Raw genomic sequence first — 18798 nt, forward strand, 5'->3', positions numbered from 1 at the left:
AGTCTAAGGGGACCCCAGGTATTCACACATTACCCCCTATACAGAGAATCACTGGCAAGCTAGAAGGAACCAAATTGCTCAGACAATGATTAAACGAGGGAGGATCCCTTCATATCCTGGAAAAGCTAGATAGGTGTGCAATGGCCCTTTAAGATAAGGAGGGTCAGCGCTCACTGGGGAGTGCCGATCAAGAGCGACAGCGATAGAGATTGCGACCAACCTATAAAAATGGAGGGATGCGGAGGCCAGGAGCCAGAGGACGTGGTGCAGAGGTAAATATACGGTGGCCGCGTGGTAGCGGCAGTCGTTACAGTACCCCCGTTTTACGCCCCCTCTTTTTTGGGTTGCGGGGGAAATGAAGATAACATTTCCTGAGGTGTACCAAAGTTCCACCAGAGCTTCCCTCTGGACCTCTTGTTGTCCAGAATCTCAGTGACCTCATACTCTGTGTGAGGAATAGAGGTAGCAATCTCCATCACTGGTCAGACTGATGGGTATAGTCGTTTTTTGAAGTGCAGATGTAGGTTATTGGTGTGTTTCTTTAGATGTTCTTCAGCAAAGAGCTAAATTCTTTCCACCTGGGTTCATCCGGTTGAGTAGGGGTGGAAACAAGAAGTGGTTCATGTATAATAGATGCCAACCGTAGCACACGACGGACACAGTCCATTTCTCTTTGCCTTTCACTAAAGCGAATGTTTATGCGATTAGTGAAAAAAAAAATCAAATCGTCGTGCGTAACAAGTATATCCCGACCTGCAGTCCATCCTTACCAAAACGTAACAATAAGAGCTTCATTGTTCCACTGTAACTCTATGGCTAATGTGGAGAATTAGATGGCATATTGGCAAAAGCAAGACCAAATGGGCTAAGTGTCAGAGATCAGAAGATCAGGTCTTCAAGTCCCCTAGTAGGACTAAAAAAAAAAGTGACAAATTTAAAAAATAAATGTTTTAGAAAAATTAATAAATAAAAGACTTAAGTAAAAAAAAAATCAAGAATCACCCTGTTTCCCTGATCAACCACTTGATAATTTAAAATAAATAAAAAAATTAAAAAAACTATTCATAATAGGTATTGCCGCGTTCGTAAGACCTGAACTATAAATACACCGTGTTCCAAATTATTATGCACATTGGATTTAAGTGTCATAAACATTTAATTATTCGTTTTTCAATTAAACTCATGGATGGTATTGTGTCTTAGGGCTCTTTGGATCATTGTAATCAATCTCAGACACCTGTGATAATTAGTTTGCCTGGTGTGCCCAATCAAAGGAAAACTACTTAAGAAGGACATTCCACATTATTAAGCAGGCCACAGGTTTCAAGCAATATGGGAAAGAAAAAGGATCTCTCTGCTGCCGAAAAGCATGAAATAGTGCAATACCTTGGAAAATGTATGAAAACATTGGATATTTCAAGAAAACGTAAGCGTGATCATCGTACTGTGAAAAGGTTTGTGGCTGATTCAGAGCACAGACGGGTTCGTTCAGATAAAGGCATAATGAGGAAGGTTTCTGCCAGACAAATTAATAGGATTAGGAGAGCAGCTGCTAAAATGCCATTGCAAAGCAGCAAACCTAGAGTCCCGCGAACCTCAAGGTGTAGGATCCCCCAGAGGTTTGCAAGTGTGCATAAAGCTATTATTCGGCCAGCCCTAAACAATGCTCACAAGCAGAAATGGTTGCAGTGGGCTCAGAAATACATGAAGACTAATTTTCAAACCGTGTCGTTTACTGATGAGTGCCGTGCAACCCTGGATGGTCCAGATGGATGGAGTAGTGGATGGTTGGTGAATGGCCACCATGTCCCAACAAGGCTGCGACGTCCGCAAGGAGGTGGCGGAGTCATGTTTTGGACGGGAATCATGGGGAGAGAGCTGGTAGGCCCCTTTAGGGTCCCTCAAGGTGTGAAAATGACCTCTGCAAAGTACGTAAAGTTTGACTGACCACTTTCTTCCGTGGTACAAAAAGAAGAACCGTGCCTTCCGTAGCAAAATTATCTTCATGCATGACAATGCACCATCTCATGCTGCAAAGAATACCTCTGTGTCATTGGCTGCTATGGGCATAAAAGGAGAGCAACTCATAGTGTGGCCCCCATGTTCCCCTGACCTCAACCCTATTGAGAACCTTTGGAGCATCCTCAAGCAAAATACCTATGAGGGTGGGAGGCAGTTCACATCAAAACAGAAGATCTGGGAGGCTATTCTGACATCCTGCAAAGATATTCAAGCAGAAACTGTCCAAATACTCATAAATTCAATGAATGCAAGAATTGTGAAGGTGATATCAAAGAAGGGGTCTTATGTTAACATGTAACTTGGCCTGTTAAGTTTCTTTTGATTGAAAGAGCTTTTGATTTCTGTAAATATGACCTCCTGATGCTGCAAATTCAACAAATTACCATTTTAGTTCTCTTTACAACCTTTCAAATGTTTTGATCTCTGTTGTGCATAATAATTTGAAACAAAGCTTTTTCAGTTTTTTACTTCTAAAAAAAAAATCTGTTATCATTAGGAGATTTGTTCAATAAAATTCACATTATACTCCAACGGTTGATGGCTTGAAGATTATACTGACTGTCATTTGCATCGACTATTTAGGGAAATCAGCGAAAAATAACATTTGCATAATAATTTGGAACACGGTGTATAGCATGTTATTTGTCACACACAGTGAACACCGTAAAAAAATAAACCCAAAATGTTAAAAAAAAGTGTTTTTACTGTAGGAGAGTAGTAAAACAGAATAACTGCGATTACTATAAAAACAGCGATGGTTAGTTCTATCTCTTCTCTCACAGATTATATTCTGTGAGAGAAGAGAGAAATTATAAAAATAAGGGGCAGCACTGCCTATTAGACCCCCGATCACACCCATCCCCCGCTCTCCCGTCCCTGATAATCAAAATGGAGCTACTGACTGTCACGTCACAATGACATTTAGAACACATTACAGTACGTAAGTAGCGTAATGTATTATAACAGTGATCAGCGCTGCAAGTCTAAATGTCCCCTAGTGGGACAATTAAAAAAAAGATAGTAAAAATGTTTTAAAAAAGTGTAAAAATAAAAGTTATAAGTTACATAAACAAAAAATGCATTCACACGTTAAAAAAAGTACACATATTTGGTATCACTGCATTCGTAACGACCGCAACTATAAAACTATAATATTATTTTTCCCGTACGGTGAACACCGCAAAAAAAATAAGTAAAAAAACAATGGTAGAATCACTATTTTTTGGTCAACACCCCTCTCAAAATATACAATAAAAAGTGATCAAAAAAGTTGCATGTACGCCAAAATAGTACCAATAAAAACTACAACCCGTCCCGCAAAAAACAAGCCCTTACACAGCTTTTTTGACTGAAAAATAAAAAAGTTATAGCTCTCAGAATATGGTGACACAAAAAATAATTTATTTTATAAATAAAATAAGTGATTTTATTGCGCAAACGCTGCAAAACATAAAAAAATTATATACATATGGTAAAATGGCCCAGGGTGAACGCCGTAAAAAAAAAAAAAAAAAAACATTGTCAGAATTGATGGTTTTTGGTCACCTTGATTGCCAAAAAATGGAATAAAAAGTGATCAAAAAAATCACATGTAACCCAAAATAGTACCAATGAAAACTACAGATTGTCCCGCAACAAATAAGTCCTCGCACGGCTCCGGTGAAGAAAAAAAAAAAAAGTTCTGGCTCTCAGAATATAGCGACACAAATTGTGCAGTGTCCAAAAGCTGATAAGATCGGGCGCCATTTATCAGTGCGACATTGGTCACATATCTGCGGATTATTATTTATTTAACCTATTATTTTACCCCCTTATTATGCCCTGATGTACTCCACACAGATTACATATGCCCCCACATTATAAACTGAAATACCAGCAAAACGCCAAATAGAACTGCTACCAAGCTAAATCTGCTCTCCAAAATCCAAATGCCGCTTCCTCCCTTCTGAGCCCTACAGCGTGCCCAAACAGCAGTTTACGTCCATAGATATGGCATCGCCATACCCGGGAGAACCCGGTTAATATTTTATGAGGTATTTGTCTTCAGTGGCACAAACTGGGCATAAATATATAGTGCACTAAAATGGCATATCAGTGGAAAATGTTAATTTTCACTCGGCACCATCCGCTGTGCATTAACCCCTTCACACACCACGACTTAATAGCATGTCGCGGTGTGGGGGGTGATATATGGATCGGGCTCACACGCTGAGCCCATGCCATACGCTGCGGGTATCCGCTGTGTATTACAGCTGACACCCAGGACTAACGGACAGGAACAGCAATCGCACTGTTACAGGTGCCTATAAAAATTACAATATAATGCAATACATTGGTATTGCAGTGTATTGTACCAGCTATCTACTGATTGCTGGTTCAAGTCCCCTAGGGAAACTAATAAAATGTGTAAAAACAAAAGTAAATTATTATTAGTGAAAAAAATTTAATAAATACTTAAAGTCCAAAAAAAAACCTTTTCACATTTTTTCTCTAAAGTAATGTAAAAAAAAATAAAAAAAATACACAAAATTGGTATCGCTGTTTTTGTAAAAGTCCAAAATATTACAATATACCATTATTTAACTCGCACGGTGAACGCCGTGAAAAATAATGGTTTTAAAATCGCTGTTTTTTGGTCCCCTTGGCTCTATCAAAATATGTAATAAAAAGTGCTCAAAAAATTGTATGTACCAAAAAATAAGCCCTCACACCACTATATTGACGAAGAAAGGAAAAAGTTATGGCTCTTGGAAAGCGGGGAGGGAAAAACGAAAAAGAAAAAGTAAAAATGGATCAGTCCAGAAAGGGTTATTTACTTTCTAATGAAAAAAACATTTATGACCAACATATGGATTATTGCCGTATTCGGGATAAATTGCTTTACAAATGTTGGGGTGCTTTTACCTCCTTTATCGTTTGTGAAATTGAAAGAATTCAACATTTTAGTGGAAATAATGTTGATATTAATTTTCACGGCCTAATTCTAATAAATTCTGCAAAAGACCTGTGGGGTATAAATGCTCACTATAACCCTAGAGCGATTCTTTAAGTGGTGTAGTTTCCCAAATAGGATCACTTTTGTGTGGTTTCCACTCTTTTGGCCTCTCAGGGGCTTTGCAAATGCGACATGACACCCGAAAACCATTTCAGCTAAATTTGAGCAAGAAAAAGCCAACTAGCGCTCCTTCCCTTCTGAGCTTCGCTGTGGGTCCAAACAGCAGTTTATTACCACATATGGCATATTTACGTAATCAGGAGAAATTGTTTTACAAATGTTGGGGTTTTCTCAGAAAAAAAGTAGATTTTTACCTTACAAATTCCGATGAATTCAGCAAAACAACTTTGGTGTCAAAATGCTAACTTTACCCTAGAAAAATTCCTTGATAGGTGTAGTTTCCAAAATGGGGTCACTTTTGGGGGGTTTCCACTGTTTTGGTCCCTCCAGTGCATTGCAATCATGACATGGCACCGAAAACTATTCCAGCAAAATCAGAAATCCCAAATCCAAATGGTGCTCTTTCTCTTCTGAGCCCTGCTGTGGGTCCAAACAGCAGTTTATTACCACATATGGGGTATTGCTATAATTGGGAGAATTTGCTTTACAAATGTTGAGGTGTTTTTTCTCCTTTATTCCTTGTAAAAATTAGTTGATTTTCATCTTTACATACTAATTCAAATAAATTTAGCAACTATACCTCTAGATAAATTCTTTGAGGGGTGTAGTCTCCAGAATGGGGTCACTTTTGGGGTCTTTACTGTTTTGGCACCACAAGACCTCTTCAAATTTGACATGGTGCCTAAAATATATTCTAAAAAAAAGGAGGCCCCAAAATCCACTAGGTGCTCCTTTGCTTCTGAGGCCTGTGTTTCAGACCATTAGCATACTAGGGCCACATGTGCGATATTTCTAAAAACTTCAGAATCTGGGCAATAAATATTGAGTTGCATTACTTGGGTAAAACCTTCTGTGGTACAGAAAAAAAAATGTATTACAAATGAATTTTGTAAAAAAAATGACAATTTAAATTTTCACCTCTACTTTGCTTTAATTCCTGTGAAACGCCTAAAGGGTTAAAACACTTTCTGAATGGTGTTTTAAATACTTTGAGGGATGTCGTTTTCAAAATTGGGTGATTTATGGGGACTTTCTAATATATAAGTCCCTCAAAGCCACTTCAGAACTGAACTCGTCTCTGAAAAATAGCATTTTTACATTTTCTTGAAAATATGAGAAATTGCTGCTAAAGTTCTAAGCCTTGTAATGTCCTAGAAAAATAAAAGAATGTTCAAAAATGATGCAAATGTAAAGTAGACATATGGGAAATTTAAACTAGTAACTATTTTGTTTGGTATTGCTATCTGTTTTACAAGCAGATACATTTAAATTTAGAAAAATGCACATTTTTGCAAATTTTATCTAAATTTTGGTGTTTTTTTACAAATAAATAATGAATTTATCAACCAAATTTTTTCACTAACATAAAGTGCAATATTTCACGAGAAAATAATCTCAGAATCACTTGGATATGTAAAAGCATTCCAAAGTTATTACCACATAAAGTAACACAAGTCAGATTTGAAAAATCGGCTTCGTCCTGAAGTCAACAACAAGCAGGCTCAGTCCTGGGGGCGTGGCTAGCAACAGATCCGGACAGACACATCTGGGGTGAGCTCCTGAGTCTCACGCCACATCCAGGGCCATCCAACCCTTTATACCGCAGATACCCCAGTGTCTCAGACATTTCTGCACTCAGCAGCACCAACTGAGCATTTAGAGCAGAAAATCGTCTCTCTCGGTTATTTTTTATAATCGCGTCCTACTATTTGTACTGAAGCCGGGGCCTCAATTAGCAACTTCCGCCGCGGCAGCGGCCCGAGCATCTCACCCCACCTTCTACAAAAAACGGCCCGGACTGTCATCTGAGGCCGTTCGCCACAGCTGGTGGCACATTGGAGCATCTTTGGGCCGCTTTGATGCAGGTCACAGCCTGCAGCCTACTACCACCGCTGGAGCTGCGGCCTCGATTTTAAAAGCAGACTGGAGAACACTGGACATTGGAAACGCAGGTGAAGGACAAGCCACATATATAGCTTGTGGGACACACTTTCTCCCTGATTTCCACCCACAGTCCATTCAGAGCAACCCAGCAGAGGTATTCATTGCATGGCTGTGACATCCTGGTGTGTGCATCTGGCTGTCCCCCTGAGGGAGAAGTAAAGTGAAGGACCCAGGGTTGCTACAGAGATCCCTGACAGAGATGAAAGCATTATATAATACAAAAGACACTATATAAAGCGAACTAGCTTAAATCACATTTACAAGATTAAAGCATTCCGATAAAGGGGACAGCCCAAATTATTTAAGACTGCCAATCGTTTACTATGAATATTTCTAGACAAAGAGTACTGCTCCAATTTCTTAAGACTACCAGCGGTCCACTATAAACACTCCTTCAATTACTAAGATAAAAGAAACTGCTTCCTTCACGATCTACACAGAATGCATTTATTTCATTAGCTCCTTACCACCTCTTTTTCAAACCCCAAATGTAGAAATACTGTGAATGACATAAAAACAAATAAAACCTCTCAACAAGTTATATGAAGAAACAGGACAAAATGGGTAATCCTTCCAAGAATTTGGGTGACAAACAAGCCAAAGGCAGTAAAACACCTATGAAAAGTCAAGAATTGGAAAAATCACATCAAAAACTTTCCTTTGAAGGAACCAAAGGACCCTGTTCAAACGAAAATCCATAAACTGATATACTAAATGAGAATTTTTCTTCTGGCATATGGTCAGAAAGTGAGGATGATAAACCTACACAACAACACCCAACTGACCTTAAAAAATACATTCAAGCTCTGTCCACAACTGAATGCATCCGAAATATGTTCAAGGAATTTACACAAACTTTGAAAGAAGAATTGACCGAAATGCGAAATAACGTTAACCAAGCTTTTAATAGAATTCAAACACTAGAAGATACCTGTTCTCAAATCATCTCACACTCTGAAAAAGTTTCGGACATTCTGCTGAGTAAACAAAGAGCTCCATATTGATGACCTCGAAAACAGGTCAAGGAGAAACAACTTAAGAATTAGAGGCATTACAGAAGCTGTAACTGACAAAGAAATCTCTACTGTTCTGAGCCAGATCTTTAATGAATTACTGGGGAAAAACTTAAAAAACGAGGTGGCAATTGAGAGAGAGCAGAGAGGTTTTTTTACCTAAATCGGTCGGTCCTGACAAACCCAAAGATATTTCATGCTGCCTGCAGAGCTTCAGAACAAAGGAAGAAATACTACAAAAAGCTTGATACGCTAAAAAGATAGAATATGAAGAAAACAAAGTGGTAATCTACCAAGACCTGTCTAGACTGACATTAGAAATGAGACGTCAACTACAACCTCTTACCAGAACCCTACGATAGACGAACATCCTATACAGATGGTTGTTTCCATTTGGACTAGCACTATCTCTTAATGGTAAATCCGTAACAATCAAAACTCCAGAAGATCTGGAATTTGTACTGAATAAATTAGATCTGAACCACTTGCAAATTCCCGATTGGACCAGTACAAAGGATCTACTCTGCCTTCCTTCACTTCCAAGACCAGAGAATTGGGAGCCCGCTACACCCAAAAAAGAGAAAAAAATGAGACGGACCGACCCTGAAGTAGGGAAAACGCCCAAAAGGAAAGAAGGATGGCAACACGACCGATACTACCGGTCCTTTGTTCATTTAATTTTGTATTGATTTAATATCTGGTTAAGGCCGTGAGTAACAAATATAATATGCTTTTGTTTCCTAATACAGTTTAATTTACTGCGTTAGTAATTAATAATTTACTGTTTTATATCTTACATGTTCTAAGACTTGTTGAGGGTCTTGTATCCTGCTTCAATGTAATTTCAATAACTTAGTTCACGCCCTCCCCCCCCCTCCCCCCCGGGGAATGTGACTTATGCTCTCTAACCCAGTTGAGTTGGGAAATGCTTCCTCTTGCTCTCGACTGGCATCGTACATTTTGTTCATTTAGTAGGCTTATAAACTATATATGCCTATCTTATCATTTTTCCCCATGTTAAAATCCACCACCATGTTACTTGTCTCTGCTGCATTAGAGTTCATTATTAAACATATAAAAAAAATATGGCTGAATTGAAACTGGCCTCCTACAATGTTAAGGGCATTAATATTCCACACAAAAAAAATATCTCATCTCTATATTTAGAACACAAGACTGCATCTTTTGTTGATGATATGCTTATCCTCTCGGATCCAAAATTCTCACTCAATACTCTTCTACAGCTGTTTAAGGCATATGGTGAAATTTCAAATTTCAAGGTTAACCTTACAAAATGTGATTTATTAAATATAAATATTGACTCTGAGAAGTGGTCTGCCATTGCTAGAATATCTCAGTTTAAAAATAAGCAATTTACACAATGGTTTATATGATCTTAATTACAAACCCCTCATGGATAGAGTGGAATCAGATCTGGAAACATGGAAATCCTTACCGATTTCCTGGTTCGGTAGAACGAACATTATAAAAATAACTATTGTCCCAAAAATACTATACTTCCTCCAAGTTTTACCAATCGTTATTCCCCAAATCCTTTTTACAAAAATTAAAAAGATTATATCCAAATTTATATGGCAGGGTAAAGGACCTAGAATTAAATACGCTAAACTAATTAAAAAAATAAAAGAGCAGGGAGCAATGGCCTACCTGACTTCGAAACTTATAGGAATGCAATACATATAAGTAGATTTCTGGAATGGCAATGCTCACCTATAAGGAAATTGTGGGTGGATCTTGAACTAAGCATGTTAAATGTTACATAGTTACATAGTTTGTACGGTTGAAAAAAGACACATGTCCATCAAGTTCAACCAAGGGATGGGAAAGGGGAAGTGGGATGGGAAAGGGGAAGTAAAAAATTTCTACACATAGGAGCTAATATTTTTTTGTTCTAGGAAATTATCTAAGCCTTTTTTAAAGCCATCTACTGTCCCTGCTGTGACCAGCTCCTGCGGTAGGCTATTCCATAAATTCACCGTTCTCACAGTAAAGAAGGCTTGTCGCCTCTGCAGGTTGAACCTTTCTTTTTCCAGACGGAGGGAGTGCCCCCTTGTTTTTTGAGGGGGTTTTACATGGAACAGGATTTCACCATATTTTTTGTATGTGCCATTCATATAATTATATAAGTTAATCATGTCCCCCCTTAGTCGTCTTTTCTCAAGGCTAAATAGGCTTAATTATTTTAATCTTTCCTCATAACTTAGATTCTCCATGCCCCTTATTAGCTTCGTTGCTCTTCTTTGTATTTTTTCCAATTCCAGCGCATCCCTTCTATGAACTGGAGCCCAGAACTGGACTGCATATTCTAGATGAGGCCTCACTAATGCTTTGTAAAGTTGTAATATTACATCCCTGTCCCGCGAGAACATGCCTCTTTTGATACACGACAATATCCTGCTGGCCTTTGAAGCAGCTGATTGACACTGCATGCTGTTATTTAGTTTATGATTTACAAGTACACCCAGATCCTTCTCAACAAGTGACTCCCCCAGTGTAGCCCCCTCCTAGGACATATGATGCATGCAGGTTGTTCGTACCCAGGTGCATAACTTTACATTTATCTACATTAAACTTAATTTGCCAAGTGGACGCCCAAACACTTTGTTTGTTTAAATCTGCCTGCAATTCACAAACATCTTCCATAGTCTGAACTATATTGCATAGCTTGGTGCCATCTGCAAAAATAGAAATAGTGCTATTAATCCCATCCTCCATATCATTAATAAATAAGTTGAATAATAGTGGTCCCAGCACTGAACTCTGGGGTACACCACTTATTACCGGGGACCATTCAGAGTAGGAATCATTGACCACAACTCTCTGGATACGGTCCTTGAGCCAATTCTCAATCCAATTACAAACTATACTTTATAAACCTATAGTCCTTAATTTACCCATTAGACGTCTATGGGGGACAGTGTCAAATGCCTTTGCAAAGTCCAAAAACACTATATCCACAGCGGCCCCTCTGTCTAGGCTTCTGCTTACCTCTTCATAAAAACAAATCAGGTTGGTTTGACAACTTCTGTCCTTAGTAAAACCGTGCTGGCTGTCACTTATAATACTATTTATTGTCACATAATTCTGTATATGGTCCCTCAATAGCCCCTCAAACATTTTCCCCACAATTGATGTTAAGCTTACTGGCCTATAATTACCCGGCGATGACCTAGAGCCCTTTTTGAAAATAGGCACCACATTTGCCCTGCGCCAGTCCCTTGCACTATACCAGTCATGAGAGACTCTGTAAATATTATGAAGAGGGGGACAGAAATAACTGAACTAAGCCCTTTAAGAATTCTAGGGTGTAACCCATCTGGTCCCGGGGCCTTGTGCACATTTATTTTATTTAATTTAGCTTGGACCATATCTACATTCATCCAATTCAGTATATCAACTGATATATTAACAGCACTGGCAGCGGCTACATCAGCTGCTCTTTCTTCTGTTGTATATACAGAGCGGAAGAACCCATTTAGTAACTCTGCCTTCTCTTGATCCCCTGTGACCAACTCCCCATTACCACTATCTAAGGGTCCTACATGTTCAGACCTTGGCTTTTTTGCATTTATATGCTTGAAGAATTTTTTAGGATTTGTTTTACTATCTTTGGCCACCTGCCTTTGATTTTGTATTTTTGCTGATTTTATTATCTTTTTACAGATTTTATTAAACTCTTTATATTTTACAAAGGCTACAGCTGTACCCTCAGATTTGTATTTTTTTAAATGCCCTTTTTTTGTCATGTATTGCCCTTTTTACAGAAGGTGTAAGCCATGTGGGGTTTAATTTTAGTCGTTTATACTTGTTACCTGTAGGAATAAATTTTGCACTATAATTACCCAAAGTAGATTTGAAAATCTCCCATTTATCATTTGTCCCATTATTTAACATTAGTTCTTCCCAGTCTATATCCTGAATTGCAGCCCTCATCCTGGGGAAATTGGCCTTCTTAAAATTAAGTGTTTTTGCCCTCCCAGCCTGTGTTTGTTTTTTACAGTATAGGTAAACTATAACTATATTATGATCACTGTTACCGAGGTTTTCACGAACATTGACATTCCCAACAAGCTCTGCATTATTAGAAATGACCAGATCCAACAGAGCTTCACCTCTAGTCGGGTCTTCCACAAACTGGCCCATAAAATTTTCCTGCAACAGGTTGAGGAAATGTCTCCCCTTTGCAGTTGAAGCCGAACCATGACACCAATTAATGTCCCGGTAATTAAAATCTCCCATTATCACAACATTACCCGCCTGTGCAGCCCGCTCCATCTGTTTATATATTTGACTTTCTATCTCTTCAGTTATATTGGGGGGTCTATAGATTACACCAAAAGTAATTTTTTCAGTGTTTACCTCCCTTTGTAATTCCACCCACAAGGTTTCAACCTCCTCACAATCTTCACCCTCTAATGTCTCATTCACACTCACCTTCATATCGCTTCTCACATACAGACATACACCACCACCTTTCCTATTTGCCCTGTCTTTCCGAAACAGTGTAAAACCCTGTAGATTTACAGCCCAATCATGTGAAGATAAATGAGAAAATAAATACATTTATTTGGATCACCCCACATAACCGATTTAAATACTCCAATTAAAGAAACCCTCTGACTAACTTGACTATTAGAATTTGGCCCAAATTAAATATTAAAAACATAGATTTGTACCTTATATAGGTAATCACACACCCTTCTTCTATTGAATTCCCAACAAACTAAGAGCCGTAAAGAAAAATATTGCTTCAGCGGAAGTAGATTTCTCTTCCATACCGGTCAAAATGTTTTATCACAATAAGAAGTTACTTCCATTTGAAACAGTAAAAAACATTTTCCCAAATCTTACCATAGATAAGCAAAACCATATCTTAGTAATAGAAGCTATAAAACTCTTTGAGTTAGACATTATGAGCTCACACTCTACCAACATCATTTTGAACTCCCTGTATTCCAACACTCCCATGAAAAAATCTATATCGGCAATTTATCAACTTATTATCTCTGATTCGGAAGCACCTTCTTTCATATTGAAATGGGAAAAATAACTTACTAAAACACTTTCTAGAGATTCGATCAATAATATCTTTAAAAATGCTCATTCTTTTTCCAGTTCGATAAGATTACAAGAAGCCAACTATAAAGTCATTTCAAGGTGGTATAAAACTCCAGAAGTCCTAAATAGAATTGATCCCAATTATTCTCCTATTTGTTGGCAATGCAACAAGGAGACAAGTAATTTATCTCACATTTGGTTTTATTCAGCCCTTTTCGGAAGGAAATTCAAAATATTATAAGCAAAACGTTGAAATGTAAGATAGACCTAACAGCAGACTTAGTGCTCCTGAATTTAGATACCTCATAAAATTATAAATCGAAATTCTATCATTCGATTTTTATTGAATGCGGCGAAAACCATTATAGACAGAAACTGGAGGGAAACAGAGACACCTTCTATCTCAGAATGGAAGAAATAAATTAACTTAATATGCTCCTTTGAAAAAACAAAATGGTCAATAGACCAAAATATTGAAATATTTCATAAAACCTGGGACATTTGGTTAAATCTCTAAGACTATACTTCTTTAGACCCAGATTGAATTTTGCTTCAATTAAAGCAATTCTCTTTTGGATTCTCTCACGCAACAACTGCCCTTAGACTGTCCCTTATGACGAACTTGATTGAACCTTTGTAATATCATATATTATACAATCAAAACTGTAACCAGCAGCAGAGGCTAAAGTTTATGTTTTTTTGATACATTTGTCTTAATGTAATGTTTTACCTTCCCCACTCTTTCCCTTCCTTTCTGTACCCCATGCCCTCACCCAACCCCATCCTAACAATTTCTGTTTGTGTAAACCAAAATAAAGAATTTACAAAAAAAAAACAACAGGCTCACTCCTGAAGGGGTTAAAGTCTATAGTGAAATATAGAAAACACTATATACAAAGCCTATTTGTAGCGTTTTTGGGTTCAGTGGCATTTTTTTCAAAATGCAGCATGCTGTGTGTATGGTGTGTTATCTGAATTTTTTTTCCATAGGCTTCTTTATAGGACTTGAAAAAACGGCAGTAAATTTCCATGCTTAAAATGTTTCAAATTGAAAAATGACACCAAATACGCTTGTAAAAAATTACATGGAAAACTCTTGAAATTGTTTGCATTTTTACATGCATTTAAAATAACTGAAAAAAATGTGTTATATTCACACTGTGCAGTCATATTGCTCTCTATTGCCGCAATTACCTCAAAATCGCGACACAATGCAGCAGAACTGCAGAATTTTTTTGTGATTTCACGGTAGTTGCGTCAATAAACCGTGATTTGATCGCACTGCATGAATAAACCCTTAAGATTACATTAGTGTGCATTAAAGATTCTTCATTTCAAAAGCTGCCATGTTAATCAGTTAATTATCCCTTTCATGATGCCAGATATAAACAGAAGTTTGTGCATTTTGTATAGAGAGCCACATATACTATTTTTACTATTTAGGCTATTTAAAGCTATTTCAATGTGCTCTTGGGGACTATTTGTGAAAAATGCTTCACAAACATTTTACAACTAATTTACAGCACAAGTGTTTTCAAATGGAATGATTTGCATATGTTCCCTGCAATTATTTTGGCAAATGTTCCTTGCTAATGTTATAAAAAGTAATTTTAACCTACTTGACAAAAAATGCAATCATGCAAATAGAGAACAGCTCATAATCACAACGCTCAACCTCAGAGATGAATGATGCAAACATACACATATTCATCAGCGCACTAATAGAGAGATGCCTCCACTTCAGAACTATGCAGATGCTAACAGTTATATTCCTTTCTTACTGGGGGAAAAATGAGTAATTTCCTTGGGAAATGGTAGTTCAAAAATATCTATGTATGCAACCTTAATCTTTCAATTATCAAATATGAATAAGACAGATGTGTGTACTTTCACACAGATAAAGACATAATTCGAATGTGGCAAAAATATCAATATTGTGGCGATATATCCTAGTACTGTAAAAACTTTCATTCATTTAGCTTAATTCTGTTACTAGAGATGGGTGAACCTGTGAAAATTTACTTTGCAGACAATTTGGCAAATCCAATGGTATAATTTGATTTATTATAAATTATCAGCTGGATATTGGTCCCTGCTGCCCCGAATCCTCGGACACTATTATTGTGTGGGGTTACTAAGAGGGCACTATTAGTGTGTGTGGCACAAAGAGGGGCACTATTACTGTGTATGGGGCACTAAGGGGTATTATTATTGTGTGTCGGTAACTTAGGGGGCGCTGTTATTGTGTAGGTCACTAAGTGGGGCACTATTACTGTGTATGGGGCACTAAGGGGTAATATTATTGTGTCTGGGGGGAACTTAGAGGGTGCTGTTATTGTGTTGGTCACAAAGTGGGGCACTATTACAGTGTACAGGGCACTAAGGGGTAATGTTATTGTGTGTTGGGGGAACTTAGAGGGTGCTGTTATTGTGTTGGTCACAAAGTGGGGCACTATTACAGTGTACGGGGCTCTAAGGGGTAATATAATTGTGTGTGGGGGAACTTAGAGGGCTAAACACAAAAAATGGTTATAAACCATACCTAATAGAGATCCCAAAATATGCAATCAATATATAGCACGGTGCCGTTTCGGAGAGCAACAATTCAGAAAGAAAAAAATAAATATTTTCCAAAACATACCAGGCACTCTTTGGGATAAGAATAATTTTGTATACATTTTTATTAAATTCCATATAAAAATATATTTTAAAGGTTTTTCATATATATATATATATATATATATATATATATATATATATATATATATATATATACATATATATATATATATATATATATATATATATATCTTTCCTCTGTTTTCCTTAATACAAATTTTTTTAGGAAAAGGAAAGGGTTTGAGAAAACACATTTGTTTCAAAGTAGATGTACATAATTTAAAAATGTCTCCTGGCCAGGATACCAACACAGACTTTTATAATCTTACTTCCATCAATTTATCCCCCTCTAAACATAATGACATGTCATGATGAAGTATCTAAGTAATATAAATTCTATACACGAGCCTTTCATCAGACCCATATAGGTCATTAGTTGCAAGAAACGGTTCTTGAGATTTTTTGTTCAGACACCGTTGGTCTCAGTTCACACTTGCGTTTTTTTCTTCTTTTAGAAATTTGATCCGAAACTAACAAGAACAGTTCCTCTTATATGATAACAATGCAAGTATAGGTAAAGAGTTGAATACTCATCTTCATGTTGATCTCGCAACTCAGGATGGACAGGAAATTCCCTCCTTTCCACTGTGTTCCTCCTCCTGGAACAATTGTAGGGTTAAGGCAGATTTTAGAAACATACCAATCGGGTTTTTCACCCCTTCGATCTCATCAATGGCAGGTCACAGTTCCCACATGGGAGATTCTCCTTATATCCACTCCATCCACGGTTAATGCTTATGTTGAGTAGCTTAGATCTTCCTATACTCGGGGGCAGCCGAGATTTCACACATAGGTGAACAGATTTAAGCGATGGAGCACACTCCTACATTGAAGAGTCGGTATCGTGCTATGTTGGTATCCACATTGATTTTTTTGGCAACGCTGGAGACTGCAAGACGAGGCAAGGTTGATGTCACTACCTGCCAGGTGTAGACTAATTGATCAGCTGACGCGTTTCATCCCAGACCGGGATTTCCTCAGAGCTATTTCGTAAGTTCAGTAAAGTCTGGCACCTTTATAGTGCCGAATTTAAAGGGAACTGGACCCATATGTAAGGATATCTCATTAAGTACTCATTCCAATCCAATAATTCCGATCCAAAACATCCAGTTATACATATCTTTTCTATATTTATAAATTCCCCTCAGTATTTCATCAGACATTTCTATCGGGAGATATGAATATATATATATAGAGTACTAAGATATATACCCACAGTACATTACATATAAAATCTTATATTTTTTTTTTAAAAGAAAAATTCATTTATCCCTAAATGACCCATTAGTGATCAGCAGTGTCTATAAAAAATAAGAAATAAAAAAAAATAAAAAAAATAATAATAATAAAAAAATAATAAAAATAAAAAAATAAATAAATATAAAAAAAAATAAAATAATAATAATAATAATAATAATAAAATAAATTAAATGAAATAAAACTAATTAAATAAATCAAAAATCCAAAATTTTAAATAAATTCATGTTAATTATAAAGAGATCCATGATGCATTTCAGATGGTATAACACTAGTCTCACGCTAATTCTATCAAAGGACTATCCATAAGTCCTGAGGAAATGATGCACTTATTCATTATAGGAGTGTGACAGTGTCCCGCAGATTTTTATCTACCAAGAGGCCAAAAAATATATCCTCCGTCCCTGGGTGACAGGGAGTAGGTCCAACCCGGAAGATATTTCCGGAGGGACCGAGTCCCCATCCCCCAGAGACAGAGAACACCCATCGGGCCTATCAATTTATCCCGAGGAAAAAGGTATTTATAAAGGGAGATCAGTTCGGTGGTTGGTGCTTGGAAAAGTCATGGGACGCTGGTATACAGCCGGCCCAGAAAGATCCACGCAGCCCCCACCGAAGTGATGAACAGACAAGATCACTTCCAAAACATAAAGGGGTATCCCACAGGCTTCCCCAAAATCAGACAGAAACACTTCAGGGATCCAAGGATTTGATATCCACCTCCGAATGGCAGGGAGCGGGTCCATTCCAGATAAAAATCTGTAGGGACCGAGTCCCCACCACTCGGAGGCAGAGAATCATCAGAATTAGTTTTTTATTCATCCCATAAATTTGTCCATTCCTATTTTCAAAGAATGGAAAAATATTTACTTGAATTGGGTTGAATCAGACAATTTGAGGATAGGTCACACGGCAATCGATCCGTTGGTGGTATCCCAGAGACTGGCAACCAATCCACCTCACAGGGGCACATCCACCAATAAATAGAAGGAAATTGTTAATTCAACATGTCATAAGAACATATTAAATTTTATTTCATTGTTTAGACCTCTAGGGTTGAGGGTTCCCAATGTGTAAATCCACATCGTTTCTTTCTGTAGAAGAATACGGTTACGATCCCCACCCCTTCTATCCTCAAAGAGTTGGTAAATTCCCATAAATTTCAAGCCCTTGGGTGATTGTCTATGATGTAATTTAAAATGTACTGCCAATGGGCTTTTCATTTCGCCCTTTGTAATGTCAGAGAGATGTTCCCTTATTCTTATATGTAACTCTCGTTTCGTTTTTCCAATGTATTGCTTGCCACATGGACATATAATTGAATACACCACCATAGTTGAACGACAGTTGATAAAATTATAAACCTTAAATTCTCTTTTATGTTCACTGTCGAAAAAGGTATCGGACTTCAAAACGTATTTGCAACAATTGCAAGAGCCACACATATACATCCCCTTTGGCCGTTTATTTAAAGGGAATGTGTTGCCAGAAAAACATGTTTTTTTTTAAAAAATTAAACATTTAGTGTGTGGGTGATTAAACATTGTTCAAATTTTTTTTTTTTTTTTGCACGAGCCAGGAAATATTATAAATTATTTCAAATTTATAATACTACCCATTTTTGGTCACTAGATGGAGCTGTTCCCAAAATTGCAGCATTGCAACATTGGGTTAAAAGCCCTCGCTCTA

Source organism: Rhinoderma darwinii, chromosome 7, assembly GCF_050947455.1.
Source record: "Rhinoderma darwinii isolate aRhiDar2 chromosome 7, aRhiDar2.hap1, whole genome shotgun sequence".
In the NCBI taxonomy this organism is placed as follows: domain Eukaryota; kingdom Metazoa; phylum Chordata; class Amphibia; order Anura; family Rhinodermatidae; genus Rhinoderma; species Rhinoderma darwinii.